Raw genomic sequence first — 10864 nt, forward strand, 5'->3', positions numbered from 1 at the left:
ATGACTGTGATTCCGAACACGATGCATGTGATTTACTATCCAGTGGTGATGTTGACAAAGGTCAATTCAAGGAAGAACTATGACTGTGATTACGAACAAGATGTATGTGATTTTAACTCAGGTCAATGTAGGCAAATCTTCTCAAAATGTCTCTAATAAACCAAATAAGTAAAGAGCAATGATAAAGTTGTGCCCTAGAAGTTCTTCAGAATCATTATTGATTTATAAATAGATGTTTGTAATTTTTTACTTGGTTTTTCAATGTCAGGTAACTATTAGTTTTATTTTGTTGTTTTATTGAGACGTATGACTAATTGATTTAAAATACTTATCTCTACCGATCAGTGGTTAAGCTGGCAATTAAAAAATCATCATATATACTAAGTCTTAAAGTTTTATAGTTTAAAGAACAGAACATTATATTATCGTTCATATGTTTTTGCCATGCTCAAAATTATCGACCCAAGAAGTTGCTTGTAGGTTTGTGACAGTAAACCTGATTATTGACGAGCACAACAACGTACGAAATGTACAGAGAACGCGAGAACTGCCATAAAAACTGCCGTTAGGGAGCAGTTAAAACGCAGTGAGGGAAATGCGGCTTCCTTAAACATCAATGTCTCAAACTGCTGTAGTTTCTCCTCTTTCAAATTGCTTTTTTATGTATTTATACTTCAGATTTCTTATCTTATCTAATCTTATTTAATCGCCTCATTTTATTGCTTATCTGAGTTGACGACTGTAACTCGTTTTCTAAGTATATAATATAAAATTAATCTTGGCTATTTTATTTTGTATTATTAATAAGAATTTGTAAGAATGTACAATGCCTGCTTCGTTGAAGAAATGTTTCCATCTCCCTGGAAAACCGCCAGGCTGGTGCTTATTAGCAAGGGAAAAGGTGATCCTGAGCTGCCGTCGTACTATACCCCTCTCTGCATGCTGGACACGGCTGGAAAACTTTTTGAAAAGTTGATTCGTTCCCGCCTGATTTCTGCCGTGGTAGCAGTCGGGGACCTTTGCCCTCGTCAGTACTGCTTCAGAAAGGGAGATCAACAATCGACGCGATCACGGAAGTACAGAAAGCAGTTGAGAGAGCCGAGAGCCGCAACCAATTCTCCCGCCGAGTAGTGCTTCTTGTTACACTTGATGTCAAGAAAGCCTTCAACTCGGCGAGATGGGTCGATATGTTGGATGCACTTCGTGACACCTTCCGCATTCCGACGTATCTGTTGCGGCTTATCGAGGACTACCTCCGTTCTAGGCGTCTGATATACGACACTCGAGACGGAGCGCGGACGGTGGAAGTAATCCTCTGGTGCCGCGCAAAGTTCAATACTCGGCCCGGATCTCCGGAATATCGCTTATGACAGCCTCCTGAGATCCTAGATGCCAGAGGAAACGGTCTTAGTTGGGTACGCCGATGACGTTGCGGCTCTCATCGCCGCACGCAACGTTGAGCTGGCCCAGCTAAAGTAGAACCAGGTCATGCGATTGGTCAACGCATGGATGTCCGATCACGGTCTTTCGCTTGCTCTGAGCAAGACGGAGATCGTTAATCTCACAAAGAAGAGAATTAACACCGTCGTCCCGCTGCGAGTGGGAAGGGAAGTGGTCCAGTCAACGCGTGCCGCTAAGTACCTCGGAGTCATGGTGGACAACAAGTTAAGCTGGAGAGACCAGATCTTCCGTTCGGCGGGCAAGGCTGCTAAGGTGGTCTCTCACTCAATGTCCCGACATTGTTCTCTGTCCAGCAAAAGACGGTTATTGATTTCCGCAGCCCAGTCCATGCTCCTTTATGGGGCAGAGGTGTGGGCAGACGCTGTTAACAAGGAATTTTATAGGTTGCGACTCGCCCGTGTTCAGTGTCAAGCTGCCCTCCGGGTGTGTTCCGCCTATCGGACAGTATCCGAGCCTGCCGTCCTGGTGGTTGCCGGAGTCATCCCTGTCAAGCTCTTGGCAGGGGAGAGGAACGCGATTTATCAGAGACAAGGCGAGATCGGCAAGGACGCAGCAAGATCCGAAGAGCGTGCCCAAAGCTAGCAGTGGCAACACAGCTGGGAGCACGAAACCCGAGGACGATGGACTGCGCGACTCATCGAGCAGGTTAAACCATGGGTCGAAAGGCGGCATGGCGAGGTGGACTACTACCTCACGCAGGTCCTGACAGGTTACGACTACTTCAAGTCGTACCTGAACCGGATGGGCAAGACCGGTTCAGCGGATTGCATCTACTGCCCGGGCGTTCCCGACGACGCGGAACACACCTTCCGCTTTCCGCGATGGGAAAGGCCCCGCCTGGAGGCCACAAGAAAAATCGGTGTTTTTTCGGTGGATACGGTCTGCGAAAAGACTATGGAGGATGAGAAGAACTGGGATTGTTTGTCACAGTTCGTCCGGGGCATCCTCCTGGAAAATAAACCCTTGACCGAGCGGCTGGATAAGGAGGAGCCACACGGGCTTAAGCCAAATTTAACCCTTGGCTGAGGTAATGTGATAAACAATCCCAGGTTAGAATCTTAAAGAGTAGAGGAGGTTTTTTAGTGGGTAAACCTGTTTTTAGGGGAGTCCCACACTATAGGCTGGCCACTTGCATGCGTAATTTCATTTTTCCTGCCTCTCCCTCAAAACAAATAAATAAAAAAACTATCTCAGGTTATATCTACGTTTGTTGTGAATGTTCTAATCGTACCGTATTTATAAAAATTATGATTAAAAACCATAAATTTTGTTTGTTTCTATGCCTCAAATATTGTAGATAATACGTTGCTTACAATAGAGTAATATCAATTCTATATAGTTATAGATGTTGAGGTGGGAGATCATACACTTTTTTGTGCACAACTAATGTGTTTGTGCTTTACAATAAAATTAATTTATTTATTTTGTACAAACATGAACGATACAGTTCGAATAGTGAATTAATTGTACGCCGCGCCGTCTTAATAGTCAAAGTTAAACATTGTGATATAACTTACAGGTTTTTGTCATAATCACACTATATTAAATTCATCACACGAGGAAAGTAATTACTATCCTCAAATTGTTACACGATATGTGAATTGTTCATATCAATATAACTGTACAAATTTTGTTTTTAACATTATTTCACTAAGTAAACATAGCTTAGTATTTCGTACACAGAGTTCCGTAAAAAAAAAAAATATATTCAGCATTAGCCAACCTATTGCCCCTTAAAATATTATCGTTGAGCTATAGGGAACTAAACAGTGTACTCTGATTGATATTTAATGAGCAAGTTGTATTAATAATAACAATACATTTTCTGATACCCTGCTATATCATAACCTCATAAACATTGACAATAATGCCATTACCGTTGTATCCTTTTGGCACTAACGGCTGAACCACTGCTGCCATTAACGACTGGAACATTCCCTGGCTTCCACATTAGCATAAATATCCCAGCTCTTTTTCTATCAGAAATCCATCAATCATATTGGTGACGTAAACATTTCGTCTACCCCGCGAGTCAATCTAGAGAGAGGTTTCTCGCTTCACTTTGCTACTTACCGAACAGCATTGTCGTGTTACGCGCAACACATACAGAGACGAGACCAGAAATGTTTTGTGTTTTTGTCAAAAGTAATTTAGATCTTCATGACTTTCCTTAAGTTTAAAAAATGGGTGAAAAGTTAAACAATATTATTTATTTATTTATCAAACTGTATAACCATTTTTTCAACAATACAACAAACAACAAACATATTAAATACAACAATAACAATGTGAAACACAATAAGCTCTAGTGGCAGACATTACAGTTATAACAAAATAAACCAATCAAAATGAAGGAGTAGTCTTCATTCACGTGCGATTCGAAAACTGGAGAACTCTTGTCTTAAAAGTGATGACACTCATTTCTTCAAACTTAGGGGAAAGTTCATTACCAGGGTTTGATTCGAGGCAGTGGAGCAAAATACTCATGGTTTCCATCATTTTGCCTGTGACCAAAGATATATCTAGAGCAAGGTCTATTAGGGATACAGAAATCGATCCGACTGAGGAGATGACGAGAGTCCATAAAATTGTTAAGAAGCTTGAACAGATGGCACTTCAAGATACGGAAAACCTATTGTAAGTCCAACAAGACGCAACAATTTTGACCATAGCTGATTTTGTCGTGTTTCTCTGATTCAGAAAATATACACTAGCAGATACCCGCGGCCTATCACGCAATTTTCAAATTCGGAGGCTATAGCTTTCTTAGTGAAAGCATTTATGATGTAATATGTTAGAGCCCTACAATTGTTTAAAACATAAGTATACATATCAGGTACATATTATTTCTGTTTCCATGGTGAGATCCAAAATGTAAATCCGAATTGTTGTATGAATAAATATAAACATATAATTATTGAAAACCTAATTTGGTTAAAAATTGTCAACTTCCGTCTGTTTAGTTCTAATTTTCTATATAAGGTATTTTCAAGTTTCATAGTTGAGTTAAACTTGTGTTCCGATCAAAAAAATATATACCAATAAAACATAACTTTGATTAAAAAGAGTCTACTTTCGTGTCTTTTAATTAACTTTGTCTAAGATTGTTCAAGTGCATAGTGATAGTTTGCTTTTTTGTCCTAGTAAAAAAATTTTAAATTACGTACAACTGAAAAGTTACGGTCTAAAAGAGTCGGATACAACCGTATAGTTCTCTTCCACTCTAATTTATTTACGGTTCCACAGTTGAGTTTATGTTGTGGCACTCACTAAGAAACTAAACACATATGTGGGTTTTGGAATCCAACTTAGTTTTAAAAACGTTTTGCTTTTTGTGTCTACTTCTGTCGCTTGTATTCTGCTTCTGATATAAGGGGAAGAGTGTGCCATCCCTTTGCATTTCATTTAAATACGGTAAAATTGTTAAGGGTGCCAACCAATCTTGATAACCTTATGTGCAAAGCTTTCACAGTTTTGTTCATCAAGGTGGGATTCTTAGTACAATGTTATGACAAATTTTAATCAATATGGCAACTTAATTTGTAATAACTTTGTTCCTAATAGTTACAAAGAAATTAAATTACATATTGTAAAGATATATTCCAATATGGGAATAGACAGATAGATAAAACTCTAACTGAGACCGAATTCAATTACGAGAGGAGTAACTTTGGTCATAATATAAATATCTTCTGTGGACCACTCTTGGGGAACTTGGATTAGAAAACTTGGTGGATTGTTCAAATATATTAGCGGTGGGTTAACAAAGAGAGGATGGTCTCCGTATTTCACGTTTTTAAGTGAGAAGATAAATAAATATTGAGGGTTTGAAACTTTAGTAAATAAATCAACCAATTTTAGAGACCAATTCCTTTTTTTGTATGAAAAAACATTTTTGTATAATGATTTTGATTTTAGAAACCTGAAAAGAACTGTAGTTTGTAGTTATTCTTTAAATGATTGGTAGGAACTGTTCTCTATTTATAATCATTCTGAAAACGGATGTTGCCATTTTACATTTTCAGCTATTCTTTAAATTGTTCATAGTTACTACACCTAATTAGCATGTAGTCTTCAAAGGGTAATATATAGCATTTCTATTTGTAGATATTCTGAAAATCAATAATATATGGCATTTTGTGTTAGCAGATATTCTCTAAATCAATAATACATGGCATTTTACATTTTCAGATATATTTTAAATCTATAATATATGGCAATTGCACGATCAGATATTTTGTATATCAATAATATAATTAATTTAGCATTATAAAATATTCTATAAAGCAATAATATGCGACAATTTTCATTATTAGATATTCTTTGAATTAATAATGTTTGGGTTTTTGCATTCTTAGCATTTATGTAAATCCACTATAATTGTTACTTTGTATTCTTCGCAAATGGATTATTTTATTTTAAGCCATTCTATAAATCGACATGTCATTGGTAGGAAGTGATGCAGAACTGCAGCTCTAGTGAAAATCAAATTCTACCAAATCATATAGATGCGTTGAAAAACCTAAATTATATTCCCTTAAGCAGCTTGTCATTCGAAAAATATAGAAGTTTTAAATTTCATTCAAATACTCGTATAGCCTATAAGAATTATAATATTTATATGTATTTCAGTTTTAATATTTTTTAATAGTATTTAAGCGTTATACAGATTTGTTTGAAACTCAGATTTAATTAATTAGGACATCTGTGAAAGAAATAAAGACAAAATTGCGCAACTTTCAATCGCGTTCTTTGATAAGGACGCAACAACTGTATGGTTGCGACGTAGTTTGACTGTATATTTTCGTCCTTGCCATTGGGTTTTAATCCTGCAAACAATCACTATACGTTCAATCAAAACTAGCTTTAATAAAAGTTTTATTAGCTCTGCAATAATTCAGCTGTACCAGAAATGTAGGAAACGTTTTAAATTCAATAGGCAGACTTTTTATTCTATCTGAGATTATCGAAGTCTTAAAGGCTTTTTTTCAAAACTTGACGATATTTACAGGGTCTAAAGTTGAGATTATTCATGCAGACCTACATGTCCGGTGTATACCTATCGGCAACCCCGTAAAGACAAGTATTGCATGCTAGTGTTATATGTTATTATTGTTTACATAAAATGTAAGAACAAGTTTTCTTTTGTCAAAGCCCAAAAATGTAAAAAATAGGAATCAATTATATCGTTCCATTAAGTTTAACTCTATTATAGAAAGAAAGATAAGAATATTAAGTCAAGGTTTATATACTCTTCCTGCCAAATAAACAGGATACACATTATGCATATGATATAGATCTTTCATTAAATCCATTTACTCCAATTTTATTACATTTTAGTTCGAAAAGGAGAAACTTCGAAAACAAGTTTATAACTACCACTTTGCCTGCGATAATGTCTTGTCAAGTTCAGATCAATTTAAAATATAATCGCCTCAGCTGCAGATATGATTTAGAACCAATATTCAATGGAACAGTCCCAAATGGAGCGTTAATAATATATGAAATCTTCCCGCTACAAGTGGTATAGACAGGGCCGCGCATGCGCAGCTCATTCTTCTTTCTTTTCTCTCCGTGTTACCCTACTGTGTCGGATTTCGTCCATATGCATCTATGCGTGTCTATATTAACTAATCCAAACATGGTCAACATAGAGCACAGTACTACTAATTCAAGTGTGAAGCTACCCTTTAGTACCAATAAAGATCCTTGAATATGTTGTTTTTTCAAGCATTTTAAAAACTGTCATTTTCGTTAAAATTATAGGTCAAATGAAATTCTACACACAGTGTAGGTCAAAGAATTGTAACTTTTGCGATTTCACAGTTTTGTTTCTATGGATACTAATTCAAATTTAACAGGGAAAACGAAGGGGCTAATTATGACACAAACATTTTTATCTGTAATCAGTCGTATCATCTTCGGAAACTCAGTATTCAATTCAGACACCACTAACACCATTAAGATAGCGACTTGGTTTTCACCATACAAAAGAAAAGTAGTGATAAATGTTTTGTAAGTGTTATTTGTAAGAGAATATTTGTTTGTAATTTTCATGATACAAAACTCTTATAAATTACCAATTTTAAAGGTTAAGTGTTTCATTTCTGATGTAAAGCTTTAGATTCTACTGTACAATAGGTCTTAGAATAGTTTTTGCGATTGAGCGTAATAAATACTGACTTCTCGTACCTTTTTAAATTAAAGAGTTATGTAACTTGTTATTTAAGTGGCTGCTGACATAGTGGGACCAATAATATCTACAGTGGTTGGTACATTTCCCAACATATCTATATAACACCGCCAGTAACATTGCAGGGTGAACTTTTTCTCCGGATATAAAGCAAGCCTCTGGGCGCACTACTGGGTCCACTGCTGTTTATAGTTATAGGCATTATTCACCTCCACTAAAGTATCCCTTACACTTCGCCATGCTGATGAGTTCCGAATAGAACGAAAAACAGGATCAAGTCCAAAGTGGGTTTAGACACCCCCCCCCCATTTTATTTCCACAAACATGAGTTCGAGAGAAAACCTCAGTCACACACATATTTGTTACCCATATGATATCCGTAACTCCGTGGTGACAAAATCGCTTTCGACGTGTGTCAGTGTAAACTTCATCTTCGAGCTAATGCTCTGACAAAGTTACAATGTTAAATTAATCCTAATAGTTTGTGTGGATTTTCTCTGGCGCTACATTTACGTGATCACTGAAAAAATAATACGAAAACCCATCGGAAATTGATTTAATCTTAAGATTAAAAGAAAACCAGGTGTGATTGTCACCAAACTTCCTTGTTAATCATGTATCAACATATTTGAAATAAATTACTTGTGTTTGCAATAATAATTTCCAGCTACTTTTGATCGTTTACAGACACGACAAAATGTAAATTGTTTCTGTAAAAATAGGTTAATATATTGGATAATGAACACGCTGTTGGAGTGTTATCACAGAATTAGAGAGTAATGTCCTTTTGATGGGCCGGTTGGCAATTAACTGTAGAGCTCGGATGTGAAATCAGGACAAAGGGTCCTTTGTGTGAAGACCCTGATTAAGCGACATAGCATGCAATTAATTGAAGATACTCTCTCTTTTATTTTTTTTATCAAATCTATTTTCAACAGTGACAGTATGTAAAAAGAAAGTAGGTAGTTTTAAACTCACTTTTAATAAATTTATTCTAGAAACTCTAAATTGATAAATACTGTAGGTATCACCTGCTGCCAACTATTAATAAAGCTGTATTAAGCTGGTTAAAATATTATTCGATGTAATCTCAATTTCATTATAGTAATAATATCGAAACTGAACTTATTTTATTAACTTGAGAAAATTATTTTCTTCCCTTCTTAGGGTCCAACGTAAATAAACGCCGTTTCTAATTCAAGCCCGATTGACAAGTTGTAAAAAATAAAACTAATTATGTCTCCAAATAACTTAACCCCTTCCATGCTCTTCCAGTCATGTTTTTCGGCGAGGAAAAAGTATAAATACAAATACAAAGTTTACGAATGAATTTTATGTTGAAGTCAAAGATAGACTAGAACAAACTTAAATAAATTCCATGTTTCTACTTCACGCCCAATTAATAATTCATTTAAAATCAAACTGGTTACTTCCACAGACAACATTTCTTTTGACGCGGAAAAGGTATAAATATAAATACAACATTTTACGAATAAATTTTATGTTAAAGTCAAAAAGACTTCAAAAATAGTCTCGAAAATATGTGTATAATTAATTTTGGCCCTAGTGTAAGCCATCTTCATCCTAGTGTCGGAAGCACGTCAGGCTGAGTGAACACTATTTAGTCTACTAGAGACTCCAATGTAGACTGAATCACCGCCATACGGGATTTGGTAGACTCCCGAGGTGCACAGTAAAATACAAAACTTAGCCTATCTTCCTTACATTTGACTACAACATAGGAAGGATACTTAATTTCAAAACTGTATTCAAGCCAGCCCAATTTGTGACCAGTTAAAAGACAAGATTCCAAGGAAAACTTTAGGGATAATTGAGAACGAAAATAACAATTTAATAAAGGATGTAGTGTAAGATTGATTAAAAGCTTGCAACCAACGATGCAGAAGCCATATTGACCATTGCGGCGACACTACTTCTTAAAGGGTTGTCCTATTTAAAATGGCGGCATTTTGAAGTTGGTTAACATATCCTGAGATATTTGCCGAGTTTCTTCATTGAATGATGAATTAGTTCTTGAGTGTTTAGACTTGTGAAAAATAATGCACTATCTCGGGAATCCCATTGTTGTGATCATTGTCGCTAACACGTAAGAACTAATTCATCGAATTTATTGATATTCTTAAAGTGTGTCCTTGATATCGGCGTTTTGCATGGGGTAAGCCTTTTGAGGTCTGGTGTAAAGTATTGAATTCTACTAAAAAATACTTTTAATTTTAAGTACATCTCGACCTATACTCTATTTTCAAATTTTATTCTGACTCCTTACGAGCCTTAAGGCATAAAAAGCTAGCGTCCGTGCATAACTTCATTTACACTACAGCATCATTTCCATTATAAATCCTACCGCCAGTCGAACGCTAGTCTCGAAAATTATTAGTAAGCCTTCATCCTATTGACAGGTGCAAAACTGCATGTGTCCAAGTCGAAGATTGGATCTGAAAATGAGTTATATAGCGTATAAGTGCCAGTATTAAACTTGAATTATCAATAAGTTATATTTTATTGAGCAATCACACACTTAATATAAATTTTATAAATTTCTCGGTGTATATATTGTTTGTGATATTCACGTCACAGACAACATTCCGAGAGTGACTGTACACTGTTGCTGTTTTAATTTTATAGAGTGTAAAATATGAGTTGGTATACGAGGCCGGGACGCGGTGGGAAGATTGAGCAATAAATTCCAAATGTGTCCCAGCTTCCTTGGTCTGTTCCACCTGTGTCTGAATTTTTTTTATTACATTTTGGACATTCACTTTAATATCCCACTATTTCATAGCCCAAAATTAAATTATTCCTATCTGTTTTTAATATCATCTGGCCGAAGAGGCGTCCACGTCATTACAACTAACTAAACTAGCTCGCTCTTCGCTCTTATCTTTTGAACTTTATATTTCCTCTTATTACATTATTTTTCATCTCTCTGTACGGCCATCACCTACTTTTTAATACAGCTGTGATCTGCGAAAGTCATCGTTTGCCTAGTAAGTAGCTAATTCAGTAAACTTTCCCTCTCCCAGACATTTCTTTCCGTATGTATACAATTATTTTCCTATATAAATATTTCTTTCCCTCTATAATCAATTTCGTTATTTGTTTAACAGCCCTATGTTTAAACAGCTTATTTTCCCTCTACCACACATTATTATGTCAAAAACAATAATTTCCCTGTATAAACAATCAGTA

The sequence above is a fragment of the Homalodisca vitripennis genome, unplaced genomic scaffold (genome assembly GCF_021130785.1).
Source record: "Homalodisca vitripennis isolate AUS2020 unplaced genomic scaffold, UT_GWSS_2.1 ScUCBcl_1571;HRSCAF=5362, whole genome shotgun sequence".
NCBI lineage: Eukaryota > Metazoa > Arthropoda > Insecta > Hemiptera > Cicadellidae > Homalodisca > Homalodisca vitripennis.